Raw genomic sequence first — 27,535 nt, forward strand, 5'->3', positions numbered from 1 at the left:
TGCATTTCTTTTCGTCTCAGACCAACACGGCTACCAAATACATCCCTGAAACATGGAAGATGCCAAATTTGAGCCAATTCTGGAATTAAACTTCATGGCTGAACAACAAAAAAAGATTTCTACGCCTCCCTGCCTTTCTGCCACCTGACACCCCCAGGGAAGGAGTCCTGCCTTATCTGCACATCAAAGAGCAACTCGCAAAGACACTCTCCTGGACCCAGAGGAACAGACGTCTACCTTCTGTGCAAAAATGAAGTTTATTTTCTACCTGTGGGGACTTTTTACTATCTTTAATTTTCCCTGAGCCTGAAGAAGGATGCGTGTGCCTGAAAGCTTGAAGAAAAAGATTTATTGTTTTTTTGCGATTTCTTAGTTGGTCTAATGAAAGGTATCATCTGTGAACCACAAATTCTAGAGTTTTGCACCCCAAAGATGCACATTTACTAGACTACAAGATGTTCCTGATCCTATTAAAACTAAGGGAACATGTGCACCCTTTCAGACACACAGATCCACTAATGCAATATACTGCGTCATTCTCTCCCCAGTAGTTTAAATAGCCAAGTGATGACTCCGAAACTCATACTAAGCTGTGGCCTACACGCAAAAGTTAAAATACAAAATTCTGATGCTAACTGCATAATGTAAGGAAGAGAGTTCATGGCCATCTGAGGAAAAAATAATGAGGTATCACTTCAACTTATCTTACTATATTCATGATGATTTTAAGCAGTCTCCTAGTTGTCTGGTATGTAACTGTGTGAAATGTCTATCCTTGATTAATTAGTATGCTAAATATTTCTTTTGCAATTAACTCATGTTATATGCAGGAAGAGTCATTCTCCATATGTGATAGACATCTCCTCCTAATTTAACTTCTGTTTTGCTGTTTCTTCCTGATTTAGTTTTGCTTTGCCTAGTGGTCCCCTTGATCTCCCCCAAGGACACTCCCCAAAACCTCGTGTTTTTCCTGGTTGTTAATTAGTTTCTTGATACGTTCCAAACTTAGCAGACATGGATAACTGCTGGTAACTGAGGAAGGTAATTCATTCAAATTGGAACTTCCTGATAACCAATAATGAGCAGTTTGATTAACAGGATTTCCCTGACAATTGCTGCTTGGGACTCCCTCTTGATTTACACAACTACAAGAATGCTTTGAAGATGCTGGACTACGGGGATAAGAAAGAAGTGAAATAGCTAACACCGCACGCTTCAAGGCTAGGGACAGACATTGCACATAAACTGGTTTAAGTGATCAGAAACTGGTTTAAACCTGTAACAGAACAGATGTTCAGTGCACATAAACCAGTTTGAAAATGGCTGAAACCGGTCTGAGATAAACCTGGCTGAATGTAGTCTCAGACTTAACTGATTTGGGTCAAGCTGGTTTATGCAGCGTCTGTCCCAGACCCCTTCCTGGTTTAAGTTAAGCCAGACTCCTCCAGCATCCTGGTATGTTCTCTGGGCTGGGCAGAGCTCTCTGCCCCACGGCAGGGCTGGCCCCTCCCCTCCGCTCCCTGGCTGGGGCTGGGCAGAAACTCCTGGCTTCCCTCGGTTCCCCCCATCCCCATCCCCTCTGCCTTACACAGACATTAGCTAGCAGACCACATGCTGGCTACAGTCCCTGATGTGGCAGATGGGACAAAGACAGAATAAACAAGTAGATGGTAATGATGCCCCTCTGTTGTTTTCTTAATGAGGGGATAAACACTAAGTTACTGGGATGATAAATACTGTTATCAAGTCCCTGTCAGGCTGGTCGGGGGGCAAGGGGAGAATCCCCCCTTAATCAGAGACTCCTGCCAGGGTCTGGCCATGCCCCCCTCAGCTCAGCACTGTGGAAGGGATGGGAGGGCTGCTCTAACACCCCCCCAGCTTCTAGCCTGAGCCAGTGCAGGCATGTGCCTGCATTTCTTCAGTACAGAGGCGATGTCTGTACAAACTGATTCAGCCTAGGCAGGTTAGACGAGGGGCAGGCAATTATTCTGGGTGGAGGGCTGCTTACTCAGTTTTGGCAAGCTGTTGAGGGTCACATGGGTAGCCCCACCCCTTGACAGGTGCCCCGCCCCCCGGTCACCATCTTGGGACCAATGTCCTAATGTCTTGGGACCAATGTCCCAGGGGGACCCAGAGCAGGGTGCAGGCTGGCAAGGGTCTGTGCAGCCAGGCTGGGCTGCACCAGCAGGGAGAGGGGGGAGCTGGCCCGGCTCCACAGAGCCCCTGCCAGCCAGGACCCTGTACCCCTGCTCTGGGCCCTGCTGGTGCTGGCCCTGTGATTCTGCGCCCCCCTCCCCCCCCCCCAGCCCCGCAGTACAGGCCAGGGGCAGCACACCACCCCAACCCCCTGCTCACCGTCAGGGAAGAAGTGGGGAAAAGCAGCCCCTCCCCCGCCCTGTGGCCCACACTCCCTGCTGCAGACGCTTACAGCCCATGCGGGGCTGTCCTGAGCAGGCACAGGTGGCCCCACGTGGGCTGCGAGCAGCTGCAGCACAGGGTATCAGAGCAGCCATGTGGTCCCAGGCCAGAAGCCCCTGCTGGGGCTTCCAGCGTGGGGGGGGGGGGGGGGCGGGCGCGGCTGGGCAGGCCCTGTTGTTGCAGAAGCCCACCAAGGATTCCCCTGGGTCCTACTGCCCCTGGTTCCTTTTTTTTTGTTGTTTTTTTTGTTTTTTGACAGGAACCAAGGACAAATAAATTTTAATTTTCAAAAAATCTTTAGGGGCCTCACTAGCCGGATAGAATGGCCTCATGGGCCGGATTCTGCCCGCCCCTGGTTTAGACTAACCTGCAAAGATTGAATCAAATGAGGCTCAAGCTTTTTGAATCTCTGTCTCTAGCCCAAGAGTGAGAAATCTCCCTTACACCAACTACTGCTGCACCCAGCTTATTCGAGAAGTTGAAGAGAAACAGACTGCCTTTTCATCGCCTGTTTGGTGAGAAAATCATCACCTTATAGCTAATTACTGGACTTTGCTTTGGTTTGGGATCATTTGCCTTTGAATACTTATAGTAAACAAAGCCTTTCTGTTACTCATCAAACGAGGTGTCGTGTCAATCTCTTAGGCTAGTCCAGAATCCTAGGTTTTTATTTGCTAACACCAGGTGTCAAACTTCTTTCAAAAATGTTAATTCAAGGAAGTCAGTAAACAATCTAATTCACATGCTAATTGTAAATCATTATTGCTCTAAAAGCATGAATAGGGGAGGGCCATTTAAGTAAATCATCAACTTCCTAAAACAACCTTAGCTAGAATATTAAAGATGCATCAAAACTACATTTATATCAAGTACCACACTCTATAGAGACATAAGAACAATACGGCTGAATACAGTTTGCTGTTAACCAATGCATAGAGACTACACGTCATATTAGTAAAATAAAAAAAAATCATGCAAAGCACCCCATAAGCCCCCAGCTGGTGACACATGTAGCTTTACTTTCACACCTCTACAGCCAGAGGCTTTTCTCAGCAGAAATTGCTATTACTGCATTTCATCTTTTATACTGCATGCTCCAGTCTCCAACAACTGATTTTTTTTTTAGTGCATATTGTATGCAAGAAAATACAGTTATTTTTAAACACCAAATGCATCCTCCTGCTTTTCTCAATTTTTTGAGATGTAAGTACATCTCTACTAACATCATCTAATCTGGGGTTTCCAAGCTTTCACCAGAGGGTTTTGGATAGCCAAATACACAGGAGCGATATATCCCTGAATCTATACGTAATCCTAGGAAGGAACGGCAGAGGTTCACTGACAGACTAAGTCACAGACCGAGCCAGCAGTAGATCCCGCATTCCTCTAGGTGTCCAGGACGCCGATTTGAGGCAGGTTTGACGGTTCCACTTTCACCTAACGTGGCTGTGCATTCCCCACTCCCAGTCTCATTATGTTCAGATCCCAGTGCTAAGCACGCTGTTAAGCATTGTAATTCTTTCTTTATTAGATCCAGGTATATAAATGGCATCCCAGGGAGCACTGTGAATTTTGATCATTATTTCTGTGCCTAAGCTGTGTTCATCTGCCTGCTGAGAGGATGATCACTGCCTTACCCCCAACCCTGTGGGACCCATTATTTATTATATTACCTTTTAAAGTGCGGAGTAAATAAATAGCATTAAAGTGCTAAATTTATTCATTGAATTGAGTTGTGTTCATACACTGCAACCATTCTTTAAATCAAGCAAATGCTGTTAATAGGCACTCCATAAAGCTGGGGAAGGCATTCATTCTAATACAGCTGTAATAAAGCAAGACAGCTATGTAAGCAATGATGACAACTCACGCGTGTGCAGAAGGACAGTGCCACTTTAATAACTCAGCTTGCAGATATCGCTTCTCTCACCAAGAGCCCAGGAGGCTTTTGTAATTATGTTGGTGTCATTCCTGAGATATTAATTTCAATCATTATTACTGTATATGTTTTACATGCTTATTGCCCGGACGCCAGGAGAAATGGGATAGGCAGATCCTATATGGTGGGGGGAGGGTATAAATAGGAATATTTAGCAGCGATACAACAATTTCCTCCTTCGAAGTGTTTCACAGTTTTCATCTAACTAACCTTCTTGGTGTGTCACTCATGGCAGGCAGGCAAAGGGTAGGAGTGTAAAGCAGGCAGAGAGGAAAAGCGGCTTGCCTTGAAGACGCATCCGGCCTCGGGGACCGAATTAGGACTAGAGGTTTGGGACCCCTGCCTTCCCAGGGCTTTGCTCAGAGCAACCAAGTCAACCATCACCTTAAGTAGCTCTTTAACAAATTTATTTTACAAATGAAAAACAGAATCGGGGGCTCACACCGTTCAACAGGATCCAAGCCCACAGGGCACAAACACACCAACAGCTTGTCTCTGCTTTCACAGTGCTTAATATTGGATAAATACCAACCATTTCACTAGCTACTCCAGAAATACACCAGCAAAACTGAGAAACTAATTGAGCCAAATCACCCCATAAAGTATAGTATGGGTCCCTGTGATTTTCACCTTAAAAACAATGAGCTCCCAAAACTAACATTCAAAACAGTTAAGCTGTAAGGGAAAAAATAGCTAAAATTTAGGCTGGTATGACTAAGTAGACTCCCAACAGACTCCCCCTCTCTGCAAATTTGTAACCACTAAAACTTTTAAGGTGATGTTGTAGTCAGAGCCCTAAGAGGTTAACATCAGGAAACCAAGCTCTCGTGAAAGTCAGAACAACACCTGGTCAAGCCAATGACCTCTGCAAATACATCCAGACAAAATGTGAACCAACAATGAACTTTGGATGACTGCAAAAAGCTGCAGGTTATGCAAATAACCCTTCCGAACCTTAAAATGGCATCAAATGTCCTCATCAGCATTTTATACCTGGCTATGTCTTGAGAAAGGAAGAATCACAATGAAGGCAGAAACAGATGCTCCAAAACACATGTGGTTAACCAAGCCCATTTTCAAACCAACACCTGGTTCAGGGCAGAGAAACATTTGAAAATCTGGAGTGTACAAACAAGCATCGTTTGATACGATGGGCCAAACAATGCAAGGATGTAGTGCCCAAGTATGCTGCCAATCACTGCTATTTGGAGAAAACTGTCAGAAAAGAAAATGGTTTTATTTTTAAAGGAAAGGTCCATAGACTCTTTCATCATATAAGCTATTTGAGTAACGCAAGTTATTGCTGAAACAATCTGGGCGCCCAATTTTTGTTTTAAACTACATATATGACACATTTCCTCAACATCCAAGTAACTTTTGGTCATGAATACCTCTTCCCATCGCCTTTCAGAAGTACAGCAAGTATAATATCCCCATTTTACAGACTGGAAAGCAAGGAACAGAGACTGAGGGAGAGGCACCCAAAAGGTGTTTAGGAAACTGCCTCCTTTTCTGGAACTGGGCCTAAATGATTTGCTCAAGGACTTGTTCAGAGTCTGTGGCAAGGCAGGGAGTTAAAGGCCAGGTCTCATGACCGCTGGACCATCCTGCCTCTACTTAAATCCCTTTAAGTATGCCCTTGATAACTTGGTTAAAGAGGAGTCCTGGTGCAAAAGTTTCTGAATGCAAGATTACCCCAATGCTTCAGATCTTTTCATTTAGCTTTAAATACCTGAAGCTGCAAACTTCATGGCATTTAAAAGATGGGTCAGGAAATGTTTCTTCCCTCCTACCCTGTGACGTTTCTTCATTTCAAGACAGCAGTCTGAATTTGGTCCTTCTGGGTACAGGAGCGTATATGTAGTAGCAAAGAGAGAAGAAATGAAAAGCATAGCAATGACAGAGCAAAGCAGACTAGATCCACGAACGGTCAAGCCAGCATGCCAAACGGCTGGTTCCTGCGATTCGGAGATCTCTGCTGCCAAGAGAATACTGTTCAACCAGCTGGGAATGACAGGGCTTCTGGGCGAGATACAGCTGGCAGAAAGAAGCAGCTAACACTTCGGAGAGGATGTGAGATATATCAGCTCACGGATTTCACAATTACCGCATTTTGGGGGAAAAAAACCAAAAAAGAGTGGCACAGGAGTGTCAGCAGGAGATTAAAATTTGTTAGGCATCTCCAGTCCTGTTCTCCATGTTCACCTGAAACATCTTGGATTGCATTCGTTCAGTATGTGAGAGCTTTGCATGGAATATTTTGAGATGAGATTTGCAACCTCCCTCTCAATTTCTGGTGGTGGTGGTAATGGTAGCAGTGGTAGTATTTTCTGTTTGCCTGCCTCCCACTTCCTTTCTTGAAATGCATTAACAAAGTCAAAATATAATTAGAAATTGCAATTGCTGCTCGGCCTGGTCAGGTAGAAGGCTCCTTATATGTGCTCCTTTCCCTGTCCTGTGCTCCTTTCAGTCAGATGCCTCTTTTGAAAGAGGGATCCGGAGTCCATCTTGCAGAAGCAGCCACTCCATTCCTGGAGTGGTTTCTGGAGCTCGCAGGCCAGCAGGATCCTGAGCTCCCTTCATGACATATGGCCCTGACACGACACGTGGCAGCAAAGCAGAATCGTGAAGATGTTTGCCTCCTTCCATTTTCATTATTCATCCGAGACCTGGTCCAAAGTCAACTGACATCAGTGGAAGCTTTTCCAGTGACTTCAAAAAAGACTTTGAACCAGGCCCCGTCCTGCTTAGATGACATTGTGATGGGCAGGTTATAAATGCTGAAGCGTTAAGACAGAGACAAGGAGAGATGAAACAGGATAAGAAAAGATCGTACAAATACAAGTTGCTGTAAATATGATGACCAAGACAATGACATTAATCAAGGCCTTAAGAAGAATTCCTTTTGTCAGACTAAATAATATTTTTTTCCGCCCAAAAATCACATGCTCAAATAAAATTTATAAATGTTAATAGCATTTTTCAAAGGTCAGGTCACTACTGCCTGTAACGTGTGTCAGGAGGAACCTCATACATTGCCGTGTCAGGTCGCCATGAGGACAGTACTGACATTAAAAGACGTAAGGAATGGGGACTTTCTTGAATCAGAATTAGTTACCTCGAATATGATTTATTTATTATGCTTAAGTCGCTCCGATGTGGCAGCAAGCAGAGCATTAGGAAATTTAGTGAAGCAAACCATCGTTGGGGCAGAGACCCCAGTTCAGAGATTCTCAACCTGGGTGCTACGGGATCCTTTTAAGGGTGACGCACGATATTAGCACTGGGCAGAAACCTATACGTGGTTCACAAGATGAACCCAGAGATTTCTAATAGGAATGCAGTGTGTCGAAAATATCCCGACCTGTTGTGGTCGGTGTCAGTTCTTTACAACAGAAGAATTGCTCTACGATTTTCCTTGCTCGAAACAAAAATAGTGAAAGCCAAGAGCTGGCATGTGCTGAACGGTGTCTTGAGTCGAACAAGGCTGAGAACCATTGCTCCAGTCCGTACCCGAGAAACCTGGCTCATGGGAAAAGCAGAGCAACACAAATTACTGTTAAAAGCGGGAGTGAGAAAATCAGCTAACGTGCTCAGAAACTCTTGTAATCTGTCTGTGATGCTTGGTGGTGGGGAAGTCATCAGGAGACAGGGACTTACCACGCAAGAGTGTTTAAAGCCTGAACTCGGAGATCACCCCGTTCCTTGAAATGTCAGCTTTAAAGAGACAAGAAGCAATGGTTTCAAGGCTCATTGTCACACACACACACTGCAGCCAGACTAATGGACCATGCTCCTTGTTTTCCCTCTTCTTCCAGGGATTTTTACTCATCTCAAATGACGGAGTTATTTTTTGTTGATCATTCAGTGGCCACTGCAGGGTAAAGGCGACATGTACTGTCAATAGAAGACGTCCATCTAGTTAAATCTCCAAGCAGCTGAACTTGTGAAGCTGAACATACAATACCAGTCACTTACAGTGACATCAAATTCTGTTTTAAATTCAAGCTATGTTTTTTGCCAATTTAGATCTTTCTTTAAAAAAAACCCCAACAAATCAGTGCATATGCTTCAGTAGCCGTTTAGCAACTGCACTTGTTTCTATCTGAGATCTCTTAAAACTTCCACGTGGCTTTTTTTTTCTCTTCTTCCCACCACAGAAAAATTAAAATTCTTTTCATTGTCAAAATGGAGGGGAAAATTGATAGGATCTATGCAAGAAAAGCAAAGATACAAACCTGGGTGAAAGACTCATAAAAGAGCTGATAATATCTTTCTAGAAGTACTGAATGCGCCAATGCCATCTTCTTGAAAGCCAATTTTTTTTCATTGTTGTTGTGAAATACAACCAACAGTTGTCAAAATTGTCAATCCCCCATCGAGCAAGTCATATTTAAGATAAGGTTACTCAACCGTGTAAGAATAGATGATTAAAACTTGGAGCTATTTAATTTTTTTTGACACTTAACACATTGCCTGCAGACGCCTGAAAGACAGCTGTGAAAGTAGGCAAGTGAAATCTCGTGGCTAAACATCTCAAACAATCACAGAAGTTAGAGATGGAAAAGGCCTTCTGGCCCATCCACTCTGGTTCCCTGCCAATGCAACATTGCTTCGTATGGTGTATTTTTAAATGTTTTGTACCGTCTTGCTTTAAAAATGCCTTGCACAATAAGGCTTCCACAACTACCCTTAGAAAACCAATCCAGACTCAGTTTAGAAATGCATTGCTATACAGTAATTAGGCTTTTAATTTTTGCTACCCCCACAAAGCATTTTTTTTTCTAAGAACCATGAACGTGCTTGTGTCGCAACTTGGCTTTGAAGAGATGCAATGCTTTCTGGACATCTCTCCATCTTATTTCTTGTGTGCCCCTGACTCTTATACCCTTCACCATGCTATCATAATTGACTGGGTCATTAGAAGCAACAGAGTATAAGAAGTTTCAATTCTGCCTATAAAGAGAGTGGTAAAGTGTTGTTAAAAATGGACATGTACTGCGGGCGGGTATGAAATGTCATATGGTGCTTCTGAGTATAGTGCTGCAAATACTGGGGTGGTTGTGAGATGCAGAGTAGATGCCAAGTCCTTTCAATGCTGGTCACTGCACTGATCTTTTACAGGCCTTACAGGTACATATAATTCACACTGCAAGAATAGATCCAAATATCAGGCTGATGAAAGATGACAGAGCAGCTGATCACCATAGGATGCAAGCAGTAAATAAAAATTAAAAAAAAATTAAAAAACATGCCTCCATCCCCTAGATTTTTTTCCCCCTTTTTTTAAAATAAGTCAACCCATTCCAACAAATTAAGCTCATCTGCAAGGCTACTTTGCATATCATTAGCATTTCAGTCTATTATTTCTTGCCGTACAGACAGGCTTAAACACATTTTACTTTTCGCTCCTGGACTACAAACATCAACTTTGGGCTGAGGCACGGAAAAATGCGAGAGAATGGGGAAATGGGATTAGTAAATTTAAAGCGTTGCTAAAGTACCCATTAGCGTTTCAGAGGTTATGATTAGTTATCCATGGACTGAGTGCCTTGGGTTAACCCAAGTTTTCCTAAGGTTTATCAATATCAGCATAGCTTTCCAAATAAATCTTTGACTCCCTACCTACACGACGCTATTCCCATATCAACATATAATTATGAGATACCAATACGCTTTCTTCTCTTATGCGAATGCTGAAAGTATGGAACTACCGAGATGAATGGCAAAATCAGTGAGCAAAAACCCCTATAAAACGGATGAACTCCAAGCAAAGGGAGGAAAAAAAAACCCACCTAAGATAATTAGGTCATGTCCTTTCTGACATTCATTTTAATAAAGAGTCAAGCAATTGGTGCTCTCTATTTTCTATGCAATTCTGAAAGTATAATGTATATTCATGCTGATACCTATCAGCATATGGAATTTAACTGTGGGCATAAATATTTCCTATATTTGAAATGCAAAGCAAGGACAAATTTCTCATCAGTGGAAATCCGTACAGTCCCATAGTTATAAACATGGTAAAGGGAACAAAGTTTCCGTTATCAAATGAGCTTTGCCTCCAAGCATAAGAGTGAGGGTGCCATTAGCCAATTAATAGCTAACCAAACCCTTGTTAACACACTAAGACCTAAAAAGACACTGGCTTATAGACATAATCACTGGTTCAGGCCAACCTCCAAAGCTCTTCATCATCAATGTACAGGGAACATAGGACAGCCATAAATGTTAAGTATGGGAGCATTGGCTAGAAAACCTTCATTGCATCAGCTTTGCAAAATCCTATTCCTGGTTAAAAGCAATTTCTTTTGGGGGAGGGGGAGTCTACTGAACTACTCATCCTCCCCTCCAATTTTCATCTTGAAAAGACATGTAGGCCAGCAGATTTTGTGCCCGATATATTTGCACGACACACTGGCCAGGCTCCATTGAAGTGGAAACTGCTGGGAGCTGTGACACCAAGACTCGGGGAACGCCATCTGGAAAATTTAGCTAAATATGAGAAAGGAAGACAAGGACGTACCTTACCTTGCAAACCCTGGCATTGCTAACACCAGTAAAAAATCTCCTGGGAGGGGTCAGGAACTATCCACAGAGCACCTGGAGCAGCAGCACAGCTAAGGGGAGGAGCAGGGGATGAGAATAGGGCAGCAGCTCTGGGTGCTGATTTAAGTGCGGGGGTGAGGGGGGCAATGCAAAAATGACAGTGGTCACCACTGCCGGCCAGCTGTGCTACTGCAGCTGGGACCTGCTGCTGCCCGGTGCACCACTCCTGCTCTGTTATGTCTCTGCCCCGGAGTCACAGCTCTGACAACGTTTATTGCCTATTTGGCCCCAGGTCTGCTCGGACTTGGGAGAGCCCCTTAAAGCTGGCTTAAGTTGTAGTCATCACTTAAGACAGCTCACACCAACCGAAGATCTCCAGTCCTGAATCCCTTCAGGACCACAGCTTGCAGGTTGTTCTTCTGTGTCCCTTCTCTAATAGAAGCAAACGAAAGAGCATTTCAGAACGAGAGACAGCAACACGTCGGGGAGCTCTGCAGAAATGTCCCTTCAAAGAGCGTCAAGAAGAGGTCAAAGCCTTCCTGTTGCTCCAGACCAGCGATTCTCCACCAGCTGCCATGAGATCCTTTAAGGATGCTTTGCATGCAATAGTAAACACTGGTAGGTGTGCAAACACCTGTACGTGATCCACAAGATCAACCGAGAGAGATCAAATAGGAATCCGGAGTGTCACAAACATCCTGATCTGCTGTGTCTTTCTGAGTCCTGTGCAGGAGAACTGCCCTGTTAACTGTTACGTGTTTCTTGACTACAAAAGTAAGTGCTGGCATGGCACCTCGAGTCTAATAAGGTTGAGAGCACCTGCTCTAGATCTTGCGAATTTTAGGACAATGTCCATGTCACCTTCTTCCTCGGAAAAGCACAGCACCCGCTAGGCTAGCGCTTCTCAACCCGTGGGTTGTGACCCAAAAGTGGGTCGCAAGAATATATGAAAGGGTCGTGAACAAATTAAAAAAATGGATCAATGAACTTTAACAAAAGATTCTCCTTTAAAGGAGAAAAAGGTGGGAAACCGTGGCTTTTCCCTTGCAGGTAGGCACAGCTCCAGCCTGCAAGGGGCTGCTTGTGGCCCCCATGTCCCCCACATTGGAGGGCTGGGATGGAGGGCAGCGGGTCGGGAGTGAGGGGCACCGAGTCGGGACTGGCCATTGATGTTTACAAATGGGTCCTGGTACAAAAAAGTTTGAGAACCACTGCCCTAGGCAGACAAGGCTCTTTGGGTAAATGTGGTCCCTTTTATTAGACCAACTCAATGGTTGGAAAAATTCTTCTTTGCAAGCTTTCGGGTACGAACACCCTTCTTACCCCCAACACCCCTAGGCACTAGCTGGATAGGACTGCAGACCAAGTCAGAGCAAGAAGCAGTGTGAAGGTTTGCTTCCTTCCCCTGTGCATCACCGGTGTTGGTCTAAGGACATAAGCAGAAATGTTTCTTAGGGTAAATCTGATATCTTTTATTAGACCAGCTCAAGCAGTTGGGAAAATTCTTCTTAGCAAGCTTGTTAGCAAGCGGATTTACTGACTTTGCCCAAGCTTGCTAAGAAACATTTTTCCAGCTATTTGAGTTGGTCTAATAAAAAGATATCGGATTGACCCAAAGAGCCTCGTCTGTCTGTGTATCACCGTAACACACCATAATCTCCCTCTCACCTGCCCTCTAGGAAAGGTGGCACGGCTCTGTGTGCGTTTTCGAGCCATCCTGCTGCATACTTCATAAGCAAAGCAGACAGACTCCATCAGTGCTTAGCTATCGCCGCGATTGGTGCTATCGAAAAACTGGAGATCGGAGAGCTAGTGCTTTCTGCCTTTTATCTTGTGTTGCGTTTTTCAAGATGTAATCGCTTCTTCGACGTAAGTGGGCAAGTAGATGGAATTTTGTACAGAAATAGCAAAAAAGAAAATGTAATGACAGCAGCATTTTAAAACTGGTAAGCAACTTGCCACATGGCAAATAGTCAAGGAACAACAAGCGGAACATAAACGGAAACGCAATAAATCCTAAACGGCAGCAGTTTTCCAGCTGAATTGTGTGGCCAACCTTTGCTAGCGCCATCCCGCAGCCATGCGGCACCTCCAGACAGCTTGGGAACATATTCCTCTCGTGGTGCGGCGAGTGGCTCCAGCATGAGCTAACCGTAATTGTTGCCCCAAGCTACTCCCTAGAAGCATCCCAGCTCCATCTCTCTCTGAAGAACAAGCATTTCCTATGAGAACTAAAGTGACACTGAAGTCGCATGCTGCTCACCAACAATTCCCTGCAACCCCCTCCGGGTCCGCGGCCGTTTCAACACGCTGCACAAGAGACAGCCCCCAAGCACGGCTCTTCACAACCCTTTTGCCACCCCCTGCCAAGCATCCCTCCGAGATAAATCTCTATGGAATTCAGCAAACAAGAGAGACAGCCGCATTAACCTGCGTAATGATGAACGTTAATGGCCTGTGACAAAATTGGTCTCTGGAAGGTGACCTATCACAAGGGACGGGAATTTCCACCCCCCCTTTTTGCAGTGACATGGGTATCTAAAGTGTCGAAAGCTATTCAGTCAAGGAAAGAACCATCAGGCCAAGGTGAAGGTGATTTTCATGTTCTTGTTTTCAATAAATCTTGCCTTTAAATAGTAGTGTTACAATTTTTAGCTCAACAGCAGTGCGTGTATTTTAAACGTGTGCACCTGTGAGCCCATGTACTTTAAATACACGCTGGTTCTTTCCGCTCTAAACACATGCAACTTCACTGGAGATTTTGCTAGCTGCTCTCTGCTTCAGTGATGACTTTCTGCTTTTGTCTGTCATTCTGACACTGGCATGGTACCTCCAGTGACAGAAACTGAAAAGCAACTTCAACTCACCCAAAGCATCTCCCAGATGGTGACAAAACAGAGGAAATAGGAAAACCCAAAATATACGTACTCGTAATTTCCTAAGTGGCAGACAGCTGTGAACACTACGTACAAATAAATGAGTATAGTTGCAGTCAGAAAAGGACAACTGGAATACAAATGTAGAAGTACCAAAATGTCATTATTTAATGAGTAATTCTAATATAGCTAGCTGGGCTGTGCGAAGCTTTGGTCGCCGATTCGATTTGAGGGAGATTCGGCCCGATTCGGGGGGCCGAATCACCGAATCTGAATAGGGAGACCCATTAAAAGCTCCAAATCCATCTGAAGCATCCAGTGTGCAGTGCGCTGTTGAGCCGCGCTACACCCGTGCCATGGGGCAGCTGCTGCACAGGTGCCAGGAGGGAGGCAGAGGGAAGGGCAATCTCCGCTGCCCCCCACTGCACAGGGGGGCTCTGCTGACCCCTCAGAGGCTCTGATCGCTGCTGCTACAGCTGACGAGTGCGGGGCTTTTTTATTTATTTATTTATTTATTTTTAAGTGCTGGGAGGCTGGGCTGGGCAGGGCAGCCATGGGAGCTTCTCCAGTGGCTCCCCCCACCTGGAGAGAGAAGCACGCACAGCCAGAAGAGTCATGGGAGAACCTGCAGTCGCCTGGCTGTGCCTGCCTCTCCCCGGCCGATCCAAATCACCGAATCTCTCTGAATCAGCGCCGAATCTTTCGAAGCCAATTCGACCTAATTGAATGGGGACAGTGATTTGAATCACCAAATTGAATCACTGACCTCCGAATCAGCCGAATCCTAACTGAATACTTCCCTTTTTGCACAGGCCTAATAGTTAGTATATTATTTTAATAGTCAGAGATACCAAGGCTATAAATAAAATCAGAGCAGAACAAACCTTCATATTTTTCAACTAGGTACTTTCAAAACAATAGCTGAAAAAAGTATATATATTCTACTTCACCCAGTAAGAAGAATCACTTTTGAATAACAGATAAGTGGATATTTTGAACATCTTATGTACATACTATATATATGTGTATATATAGACACACACACACACACACACACATATATATACACATACACACACACACACACCAGTCTGTATGGTATATACCATACACACGTATATACATTGTATTTATTGACAGGCCAAATGCACTTTCTCCCCAAAAGTTAGCCTTCCAAAACTGGTTGCATGTTTTAATCAGGAAAGCTGTTTTTCTGCCCTGGATAGAAGCATGGAGACACTGAAATGGCTGCTGCTGCTTTTCTTAGTCTCCCACCGAGCGGGCCACACAGAGGGCCAGGGCAGAGTTCAGTCTTCAGCAGCCGCACTTAGTTTTAATCCTTTCATAGCCATTGTGGAATTGGCAGCAGCTTTTGACTAAGCAGCCAAGAGCTGCTGCCAATTGGGCAGTGGCGGAGAAAGGGTTATAATTGTAGCTTTCGGCTAAATGGGAACTGGAAGGAGAGTGAGCTGAAGCACAGGCTCTGTCTCTGCTTCATGCAGCCATAACTCGGGAAAAATTTTCCCCAAAACAAGGTGCGTGTCTTATTTGGGGGTGCGGTATGCGGAAAAATAGAGCATGCTGTACATTAATACTACTAACTAGGCACTTCAGTATGCTTGCATCTGACAAACTCAACTCAGTACTTGAAGGAAGGCTCACAGCATCGCATGCCCAGATAGAAGGGCAAGATCGACAGAAGAGAAACTCAAAGCTTATGTTAGGCCTTGAATGTACTTGAAAGTATTTACTAGTGGAAGTGTACCAGAAAAAAATCCCTTAATAGAGTCCTTCTGCCAGTACACATTACCCCAAATGGAGCAACCTATACTAGCTAAAGGACATCTTTGCCTCCCAGCGGCTGTGCCTTGACTAGAGATTTTGCCAGCCTAGATAAATCCATTAGTGTGGGGGACGGGAATCACATTCCCGAATCAACAAAGCCATACAGGGAATATTTACAGGAAGAAGTAGGCCTTATGCTGCGTGACAACGCATTAAAAAGAACATGGTTCTTGTATAATGCATATCAATCAAGCTAATTATTGTGAAAGCTCATCGCATGCAACCAATCATACCCCAAAAGAAGCCTGCATATTTCTATCCCAGTAATCACTCTCTACCTCTGACCCCCTTATCTTTCCTCCCTCAAACTGTGTCAATTAACAATCAAAATGAACCTAATTAGAAACCAGGGAATAGATCTGTGGAAAAGATATTCATTTATAAACAGCCACAGGCCAATACCGTCATTTTACATTTATTTGTTTATGAGCTATAAACCAAAAAAAAAATAAAAAAAGATGGGAGTGCTTGGGGGGGATTTACTCAGGCAGGTGACCATCGTACAAATACTAGCAACCGCTGAGACAAATGAGAGAGATCAAAAGACGCAGGCAAGGTAGGTGCATATGTCGTGCCCACTGGCATCTTCAGCTGTCTTATCGTGGCCGTTTCTGGATGTCCTCTTACCAACCTGACGCACGGGGCTGCAAAACCATAGAGCTGAGCATCAATGATTGCTTTGGGAGGGGGAGCTGGGGAAAGTGCAGGAGACCAGGTGCTTAAAGCCCCCTGCAGAACTGCAACCAGCCTGCTCCGAGCTGCCACCGATTTATCAGAAGTTCACCCTGTTCCCAAGACAGCGTGAAGAAGTAAATGGGGAAACAAATAACTCGTTGCACAGTCTATTGATTAAGCCACATGCTTAATCAGGGTCACACTGCCTGCTCTTTTGGGGAGGGAAGCGATCAATTCAAGACTAACTTGCATTAGCTAAAGAAAATATCTGAAGTTGGGTTCTGCACAGCGGGAGCACCGAGCCAGCCTCGCATCTCGCACATCTCTGCAAAGAGCTGGCAAACGCTGAGTGCAGAGGAGCGCAAACCCAAACCAAGCTCTCTCCCCTCTTCTGTCGCTGCCTTGACAGGTGATCTTGGGCAGGTCAATTCAATTCTTGGTACTCCCATCTACGTTTAAGAGGAACAAAGCCAAATGTTGGCCTTCACTACCAATATCTGGACTCTGAGAAAGAGCATATTTCTCCCATTTAATACAAGAGAGTTGGGTCCCCTTTGCTTTTTGGGCAGGAGGTGGCTAAAGCCACATCTCTGGGGAGGTAAGCATGAAGGGGGACTCCTAACAAATGACCGCTGGGTGTGCAAGGCACGCAGAAGGCAGCTAGGAACTCCTTTTACAACAGGACACGGCAGCCGGGAGAAAGGAGCTTTGGCCCACAAGTACGAAATCAAGGGACATGATCCAGTGGAAGGAAAACGCTTGCATCTCTGCCCTTCGCTCCATGAAAACCACACACTTCTCTGCGGTTATCCTGGCCTCTTGCCCTCCTGCACTGGGGTAAATCCACACATGAATACACCTTGTAGCCATCTGGAAATCACAGCTTTACTTGCTTCTCCTAGGCACCTGCTCTGCATCTAGATCAGCAACCTGTAGGGCTGGAGCCATCCCGGTAGGCAGGTGACACAGAGCATGAGGCACCTCATCCCGACTGGGGCCTTTATTCTCCAACTGTTAAAAGGGAAAAGCAACTGCAGAAGGTAGTGACCAGCATATTAAGTGCCGTTTCTCCACACTCATGCTCTGATCTGCATCAGCCACCAACTGCTTTACAGGTTAGTTTAACACCTTGGTTTTCGTCCCCCCCAAAAAGCTAAGCCTACGTCTACACAGGGAGTATGTGTGGTTTTGGCATGCATTTATGTATTTCACCGAGCACTTATGTTAAAACTGTAAGGGCAGAAAGAAGTTATAGGTTTAATACATAGTTGCTGTGAACCCCGTTGCATCCGTGCATCAGCTCTGCATCTGCGAAGAGAGGAATGACAGCTCTTCCCTATCTCCAAGGGAGAGTGAGGCTTACCTCAACTGCTGAACATATGCTAAAAACAACCTCCCTTACCTACATGAGGATTTAAATCCATCAGTGAGCACATGTTGGGTAATGCATACCAAAAATACACCTTTTCACTAGCAAAGACAAGTCCTAAATGGTACTCGAGATGGCCACAGGGTCACGACTCCTGTGACCCTGTAGTAACTGTGACAACTTGGGGTGCAGGACCTCGCAGCCTCAGGTAGACCATTTTCAATTCGGAGGTTTGTTTTGAAGTTGACTTCTGCCTCTGGTCCCCACCCAACCCCTACGCAGACAGAGACCGGCAGGACTTACTAATTTTTCCAGGCTTTCTGGACCAGACTGAGACTATAGATTGGTATATAGGAGCTAGGGAGAGAGGGCAGGACATGTCTGGGGCTCAGGACACTTCAAAGAGATGCTTCTTGACACGCTGATTAGTATCCTCAATTTTTTAGCCTTTGTAGTTAGAGAATTTTAGACAAGAACTGGAAATAAGTTTAAATAAATAGTCAATACCCATTTGTTTTCCAAGTCATCTCTGGGTACAGCTCTATCTCCCCTAGACTGATCTTCTCAGTAGTGTAACTAAGGAAGGACAACCAGACCAGCGGCCCTGGGCACCGGTGTGCAAAAATAGCCACAGAGCTGCCCAACTTTGTCTCGGGATCTTCCGACTTAATTGGAAATGATTTTGGCTCTCTTCAACATGGGCCGACTCATTCTCACCTTCTCCTCAGTTACATAGCTCCTTACAACATGCTTCTTCTATGAAGTATATAAAACCATAACTTTCATCGCTATAAAGACCTGGAGAAATTTCAAAACGCATGTGTCACCACTCAGGCAATGACATGACCATGGCCTAACCCTCGTTGCTGTCCTTTCCAGCACTTTCCATCATGGATTTCTCTTCTCGCATCTTCATTTACAATGCAAGCTCCCCAAGGGAAAGACCTTGCATACCAAAGCAACAAGCATATTTATCGAATAGAGTTCTTCTGCCAGTACCCATTACCCCAAATGGAGCAACCTATACTAGCTAAAGGACATCTTTGCTTGCCAGCAGCTGTGCCTTGACTAGAGATCTGACTAAGAAGATAGCCTTGGCATTACATTTTTGTGAAAGGGACATCGTGAGGTTGTGGAGCACCATGCCAGGATCAGAAGAAGCCATTCTGGTTCTTTGCTGCTTCAGTCTGAAGAATAACAATAGGCGAATCTTGAAGGTATTAACACCCCTGTGAGATAGGGAAGTGCTATTACACCTATTGATAAAAAGAAGAAGAGTAAAGTCCAGATTTCAATGGGAGTTTGGCACAAAAATGCCTCTGAGGATGTGGATTAAGTGACTTGCTTATGGTTATATGAGAAATGTATGATAACAGGATGAAGGGCTCCCAAGTCTTAAGACAGTGCCCTCACCACTGGACCGACCTTCCTCAAACTACGAAGACAACCAGGTGACCAAAAAAATTATTATCAAGTCCTACCGATCATAAAAGTCAAACTTAAAATGATACAAATGGGTTAAATAGTAGCTTTCCCCATAACGGCCTTTGATTGTCCTAGTTATTTAAAGAGGGAGAAGGAAACCAGGGGAAAAAAGCCATTCCACTGCAATTCCAACGGGCTGCACTGGCAAAGGTCTGCGACATGACAATCACTAATGTCTTTTGACAATTTGACTTTTTTCTGTGTGAAGCTGCTGGGACCTGCCACGAAACGCAGGGAAGTCTCAACAAATGCCCATGAGTGACCGTGACATCCTTTTCTCCTCCAGCCAGGCTCTCTACGCCCCATGCTAATTCCAAGGGGAGAGGGATTCACGCCTATTAAACTCCATGAAAATCTACTGCCACTCTTGGTTATCCCAGTTTGATTTTGTACGGAAGGGAAAAAAAACAAAAAAAACCCACCCCTAAGATGTATTTTTCAACCTTCCGGGACAACAAACACCGCACAACACATGGGCTCTGAAAAAGATCTATTTAAGTGTCAGATTTAAAAAAAAAAAAATCATATTGAAACTCAAGAACAGATTTCCTCCCCCCAATCTTTAGAGGCAGAAAGACAGAAAAAAAAAATCTGCCACTTTTGATTCTCTCAATAGCAGCCTCTATATCTTTCTCACAACATATATTAAATTAGATGAACAAACATTTTTTTTTTCTTAAATGCCGTTCGTTAGCTAAAATGCCGGTTGTGAGCTTCATCCCGGTTGTGACAGTACAATCCCCATCAGCAGACTACATGCACGAATCCCACCCTCTGAAGAAAAAGAGGCTCAGACTGTGTAATTAATCTAAATACCTTAATCGAAGACCTACATTTAAAAAAAATAAATAAATAGAGACACTACACACATCCCATCTTCATTCATTTTCTACTTGACGCTCCATTGATCCAACCGAGTCTCATATTCAACTGGGCCTCAAGTTCAATTAATTCAGAGAAGGTTCCTTTAATTTTATATTAAGATTTGCAACACTGAAGATGCCAAGAATCTGAACAGGTGGTGGCTCATTGTTGTCAATTCCTCGAGGGTTTGCAGTAATGCTATCAATTGTAATTCATTTCTGTGGTGTTAATGAGACTGTAGTTCGTAGTTTCATCAAAATTCAACTTCAACAGCAAAGCATCTTAAATCATTTAGGATAGTCAATGTTTTGTGTCAAGGTTGCAGCGGTGGATACGGGAATAGCCACACTGCCCAAAAAACCAGATAGAGGTCCAAGGACTTATAAATAAAAATAGGCGTATGAAACTGAACCCAGGACTACGCAGTTAATGGAATTGCTGTGAATGCAAACCTCGTGGTTTCAAACCCATAAGGCTAGTTTGGCATCTTTTGAGCCGTACGAGTGCACAGTAGAGGTCGGGGTTGTTGGTTGTAGCCGTGGTGCTCTAAGGACATAGGCAGGCACAGTTCATTGGGTAGATGTGATCTCTTTTATTAGACCAACTCAATAGTGGGGGGAAAAGACATCAGCAGGATCTCCCTATGCCTAACAAAGGGTGTTTGTGCCCCAAAGTTTGCGAAGAACTTTTTTCTGACAATTTAGTTGGACAGGCTATTATTTTGGGCAGAGGGCCATTTACTGAGTTTCAGCAAGACATTGAGGGCCGCATGACAGGCAGCCCAGGGCAGCTCAATATTAATTTTCTAAATTTTCTAGGGGCCCCGCGGGCTGGACAGAATGACCCGGTGGGCCGCATCTGACCCCCGCGCCACATTTTGCCCACCCCTGCTCTAATAAAAGATATCACATCTACCCAAAGAACAGCACCTGCCAGCAGAGGTCAAGGCACAGAAGGGGGATCCTTTGCCTTTTGCAAACGTCATCCCATCTCCCACTTTGTACATGCAATGTGATACAAACACAGCTGAGAGAGCAGTTCTTGCTCATCTGGACACCAGCACAGCTGAGTTCAGCAGAGGCATTCAAGCAGACGCTCCTTTGGGTCTATACGCAATGGGGTTCAAGTGTTTTCTGAGCAAAACCAATTCTGAATTGAAATGTGTGCATGTAGAACAGCCTGACAGAGCCTGTATTTGCCAACCTTCGAGCTGCATTGCATCCCCTCTTTTTTCTTACTGAGCTTTTGGGAAGGTATGATGCCCGATGAAGAATAGATGGGAAACTGCTTCAGCTGGCTTAGCTAAACTGACTTGATTTAAAATTTTTGCCTGTTGTTGCATTCTGACTGCCGCATAAGGGCCCCAGGTAATCAGAGGCCAATTTTTTGTAATTAATACATACATACATACATACATATAATTAAAGAGAGGTTAGTGCTTTTTCACCCTGGCTCTGTCATGTTGAATGTTTCTCATGGTTGAAGTTTTGCATTGGCCAGTAAAACACAGCTCCCTCTGCTGCTATAAGGCCCTAAAGCCACTAGCCAAAACCTTAACTGAAAGAGCACAGGTCCACATTTTAAGAGATACCTGATGGGACATATTTAAAAGAACTTTTTAGGAATGAGACACAGAAATGCACAGTTCTAGCCTTACCAATGGTGACTCCCAAATAAGCCTGTTGTCATCCTCCAAACTGATTACAGAAGGAAGGGCTGGCCCCTACCCTGTGAATACCTCAAATGATAATATAATTTCTTGCGTATTCTACCAACATATTACAATCCAATAATAATGACCGTAGTCAGGGTGCAAAATATAGGGGAGCTTGGGGGGGTTGAGCCCCCCCCCATAAGAAACGAGAGCCACCCTGTAAGATTTAAAAATCATAACCGGGGGGGGGGGGGGAGGGGGGGTCTCCGATCACTCCATCACTTAGGTGGACTTGTTAACCAATGAACTGGTCAACTGACAGAGCCGGGGTGAAAAAGCACTAGCCTCTCTTTAATTTTATACATACATACATACATACATGTATACGTATATGTATATATTATATGAACTGGTTTAATTATTTTTGCAGACCCCCGCCCCCACAGTTATAATTCGAACCCTGCATACAGTGCTGTAAGGTGCACATGAAGTGCAACTACTCTCACGTAATAGCTCATCTTGGAGAGCCTGCAATATAAAGTCAAGGATGGAGGGCATGAAAACTACTCTTAGTGGTGCTGATACACTAATGCAATATTAGAAACTCATTAGATTCAAAGCAATAACAACCTGAACTGCAAGGGAGCAAGATCAGCACAGGAAGGCTTTACCAAGCAGTGGGTATTAAGGAAAAAGAGGATGCTCGATGAACCTACCATGGGAAACCTTGCAAAGCATGAAGTGCAACATGAAAGAAACTCCCAGAACGACTACGCAAAGAAGCCACAGGGAACATTTAGGAAAAACATACGGAGGGACACGAGGCATGGAGCAGGGGTACAGCAATGAAAGCAGGGTAGAGCATCTCTTGCCGAATATAGATCCCCTGTAATTAATTAATCTGTACTAGAAGGCTACTTCTGAGCAGCAGTCTGCTTTCAACTCTGCTTAATGATTTATGTGCAGTGCTGGCTCAATCTGATCCTAGCACTGACTTCCAAAGCCAATTTTCATTAAAATCAACCGTGTGGTGTATTAGCAGGGATGATTTTTCACATTGACGAATGAATTGCAATGATTAACTGGTGTTGCCTAATAAATAAAAAAAAAAGAAAAGTGCTTTTGGACTGCAGAGTGGCTAAGGAGAGTGGCAAGAAAGGCTTTAGGTCCCTCCCCTCCCCCCAGCTTTCTAAAAAGTTCAGAAAATTTAAAAAACTTTCCTACTCTGTGCAGCAGCATTTTGATCTTCTCGGTTGTGATCTAGCCACAGCCTGGACCTTAACTAGACCAGGGCACTCCAACAACGCTGTCAGTCATTTTCATCAGAAAAAATAAGCTGGCAGAAGGGCAAGTTTTCCCCTGGAGCTTCTGGGACCCATTAGAGGAAATCAAAATCTGATCATTTTTTGAGTCATTCTTGCTTTGTGTTGTGCTTGTTGTCCTCCTCCTGCCCTTAAAAAGTCACAAAGTTACGGTTAGATTTCAACGACGGTATCAACGTGGCAAATGGCCCATCCGCTCCACCTGTTGCCTGCCTTACCCAGTAGCGAGACCTCACCCTGCACGCACATCCCAAACCTAAATACACTGATTATTTCCTAGGCAGCTTGGATGGAAACAGCCCCGTCCAGTAAAGCTAAACACTTGTCTGGGGTGTGAACGTGTGGAACCAGACATTTTTTACTTTTAAAACGCTCGCTTTTCTGGTACTGTACAGATAATGGAATTCTTTAAAAAAAAAAAAAAATCACTAAAATGATTAACATTGAAAAGCACCAGAGAATATTTAATCATCATTATTTTTTATGGTACATATAACAACACCTGTTGCGCACACATTCACTACAGCCTTTTCACTCGGTGAGAAGCCGGCTAGGGCAGCCAATATAAAACCTTAATAAAAGATGCATTTCTCTGTTCAGAGGCATTACCACATCATTTCGGGCCCCTAGAACAACCACTCCATTAGTTTTAAATGCTATTACAGCGATTGGTTCTGAAGGCACCATAAAAAAATAAAAAAAGGTAAAGCTTTTAGCTGCTTCTCTCTTGTAGCATTTATTTTATAGTCTCGGCAGAAGAAGAAGAAAAAAAAACAAAACAAAAACAGCAATTTGAAGATTCAAATAGGCCTAAAGTCAATGACATTAAATGGCACTATTTGGCTTTCGATGCCTTGAGTTGCCACTATTATGAGGAACAATTGAATTTAAAGGTCCATTTCACAAATTAAAGTCTGGCTATATTTTACCATCTGGATTTTCTGCAGAAACAAAACTATTTATTGATGTCCATATACTCAAATAAATGTCCATAACCCTTAGACAAGCTGCGATCCACTGGGTCAGCTTCAACAGGAAAACTACTTAGAACTCCTTTAATCATGCAGGGACTCTGAAAGGGGGGAGAAAAAGGTTTCAAGGGACTATAAAACAATATATAAAAGACAAAAGCAACCACCAAGAGGGAGTGTTTAGTGCCCTGCTAGAGTTACCCAGCAGCAGATAACAACATGCTTGATGGAGGTAAGTACTGCTATCCCCAACTTTGAAAAAGAGAAGCAAAAAAAAGGTGAAATGCCTCCCCATCAAGGTCACACAGCTAGTCCTGGGCTAATACTAGCCTCGCTGATCATCTCCATGTGACCACAACTCTCTCTAGGGCAGGGGCGGGCAATTATTTTGGGCAGAGGGCCACTTACTGAGTTTTGGCAAGCCACAAGGGCTGCATGACAGGCAGTCAGGGGCAGATAAATATTAATTGCAAAATTTTTTAGGGGTCCCGTGGGCAGGATAGTAGCCCATGGGCCACATTTTGCCCATCCCTGCTCTAGGAGATAGCAGAGCCAAGCACTAAACCAACAAGAAGCATTTCGTTTGCTTTAGGCTTGGATGCCCATGCAAAATTACAATGCAGACAATCAAACTGCAGAAAAGCATAATTTCTTCTTCTTTTGAAGCAAGTGTAAAAATCGTAACACTGCCTTGAAAGGTTATAAATAAAAATGCCACAGGGACGAAAACATGGCAGTGGGGCTAAACTGCATTTCGTTGCCTGGGAAGAGGCATTGTATAGCACCACTCAAACCAGCGCATGTATGCTGCAACAGCAGCATTCATGGAAATTGCCACTTGGGCCCACACCAGATCCCTGCACAAATTCCTCTTACGTAACCCAGTTCTCCTACAAGAAAAAAAAAAAATCCTTGCAGGGGAGAGGGCAAGGAGACCACTGTTAGATCCTGCAATATCGTAAACATAGCTAATAAATAATAAGAAAAAGGGATAATAAAATACAGACCCCCATCCCTAGAGTTTACAATGTTACAGGGCAGGGGAAGAAAGAGAACAAGGAGGCTTACAGCAGTAAGGACATGTGGATGGCTTTGGTGCATTATTGTATGTCGATATGGGATAAACATGAAGATCAGGGTCCTCTGAACGTCACACTGGGTGCAGCTACATGTGTGCTTTACTGTAGAGCTGACTAATTCGCTCTGCAGTAAAGCGTCACCGTCTACATGTGCGCTGGTATTAGGGCGCAATAAATTAATTAACTCCACTAAGATAGTCCTTTGCATGTGTAAATGGTGACAGAGGCTGGCTGGGGCATGAGGGTGCTGACGTGCAGGGACTGCCTGCTGCGTAGCCCCAAACTGTAGCACCCTTGTGCCCCACCAGCCCCTCTGCTGCCACCACCCGGAGCCCAGGGCTGACCCTCTGTGTGTCCTACCACCCCAGGGCTACTCCACCCCGCCTCAAAGTGCTGCAGTCCCAGGTGCACATGTAAATGCCACATTTGCACCGGAATTTATTTCTCTGCCTTAATTTCGCGTGTAGATGCACACACGGAGACCAAAAAAGCACCTATCTGACTTTTCTGTGGGATCTCCAAGTGTCTAGAATCGATCCGCTTCAGGAATGGAGGGAAGGAGTTGAGTGCATGTCACGGGATGCAGTTATGAGCAAGAGAGCATGCAACAAAATCACAGCTGCACACACAGGTGTATCATAGCGGCGAGTAGGGATTCAAGCGGATACCTTCTGCATAACACAAAAAGGTTCTACCACTTAAGCTAAGAGAAGGTTCCCTATAATAATTACGGGGGATGAATACATGCTGCTATGATTTATTATAATCCCACATGGAGCAGAAGTATTCTAACATTTCAGTAGCTACGTATTAGATGACACTATCACATTTTACAGATGGTAAACGGAGACACGGTGCAATTACAGGACTTTCCCACCAGCACAAAGGAAGGAGCTGCTTCAGAGCTGGAAATATAACTTAGGATCATAATTCCCTGCACTTCGCTTTCGTCATGTGACCATATGCTAAAAAAAGCATTTCTAAACAGAAGGCTTTTGACACGTCTAGGAAGAGAATCTGTGGTTAAATGCTCACTTAAAACTGCACAAACAAACAGAAACACTATACTGAAAGAATTGCCTGCAAGGCTTTAACGCAGATAGGAGGAAAACACTACAAGTCATCTGCATTTATGCTTCATTCGCACCAACTCTGAAGGAAATAATCCGAACGCTAACGATGGCAAGAGCGCGCTAAACACAACCCGTGGCCACTGGCACCCAAATATAAGCTGTAAATATTCAAGAAGCAGCGAGTTGAGAATTACCGGGACCCGCAGACCTCACCACCATCTCCTGTCAATGCAAACTCTCCTATTTCATCTTTCCCAACACACTACATCCCAGGTACAGATCAGTACTAAAACGCCAAGGTGGAAGGATTCAGATTCATTAAAAAAAATGAATGCAAAGAGAGGTGGGGCCGGGGAATCATCATTCTGCTCTTGCTCTTTTCAGGTTAACACTTACCGCTACTTGATATTGTTGCAGTCATATCCAGCATGCCAGCTCTAACAGCTGCTTAACCAAAATAGCCATTTCATTCAGCTGGCTTTCACAAAAAAATCCAAAAAACCAAAAAAAACCCCCACCATGCACACATACATACACACAGGCTCTCGCTCCTTGGCAGCAGACAAATAAGAAAAAGGCAGGAAACACTAGTCCGCTTTCCATTCAGCCTCCAACAGTAAGTTCAAAGGATTCAAAATCCAGAACAAGAGTGTCCCTTTCCGTTTCACGCTCCCACCAGGCCACCTTGCTTCAAAAACCATTTCAACCCTAATTTTGGAGGGCAGATTTCTGGAGCAAAGGCGCGTGTGGTACATGAATAAATATGGTATATAAAGCACATATTAGGGCCAATCCATGCATTGACCAGAATTGCACAGTCTCTGCCCCATCAGTGCCATTATCTAAGCACCTTATGTTCTTTAATGTCCTTTTCTGCACAACACTGCTGAGGTCAGGATAGCTTCTTGTTCCCATTTTAAAGGTGGACAACTGAGACCCAGACAGAACGAGTGACTAGCACATGGCTCCCCATGGCAGTCTGTGGTTGGGCAGGAGCTGAGCCTACATCTCCAAATGTCCAGGCAGCCACCCCAGCCACTGGACTATCCTTCCTCTTATACTTAAAAAAAAAATTGGGGGATCAGACCTGATGATCTGTTTAGGTCCCTTCCGACCCTAAGTACTATGATAATTGTAGAGAATTAGAGGTTTGAAGGGTGATTAGGTGAAAAGACAAGGTGAATAGAGGGGCTGGGAGGGAAAAGTGGCTGCCTGGAGCAATGCAATATGCACACAGACTTCCCATGAGAGGGTCCACTCCCAAAATATTGAAGGATGGTATTTTTTTTCCAGGGGAAGAATTTATTAAATCCATGAAAAACTACATTCTTGTGATTAAAGCAGGGAACTGGTGGCCTCCAAATTTTTAGAGCTAGCCTGGCACTGTCTTGTACTATGTATCCTAATGGACTTTAA

The 27,535-nt window shown here is 44.3% G+C and overlaps 1 protein-coding gene across 2 annotated transcripts in view; it reads right to left on the reverse strand.

Annotated features, from left to right (window-relative positions):
* EXOC4 (exocyst complex component 4) overlaps positions 1-27,535 on the reverse strand; it is a 558,473-nt gene that overhangs the window by 253,162 nt on the left and 277,776 nt on the right. The gene's annotated exons all lie outside the window — the stretch shown is intronic.

The sequence above is a fragment of the Alligator mississippiensis genome, chromosome 4 (assembly GCF_030867095.1).
Source record: "Alligator mississippiensis isolate rAllMis1 chromosome 4, rAllMis1, whole genome shotgun sequence".
Classification (NCBI taxonomy): Eukaryota; Metazoa; Chordata; order Crocodylia; family Alligatoridae; genus Alligator; species Alligator mississippiensis.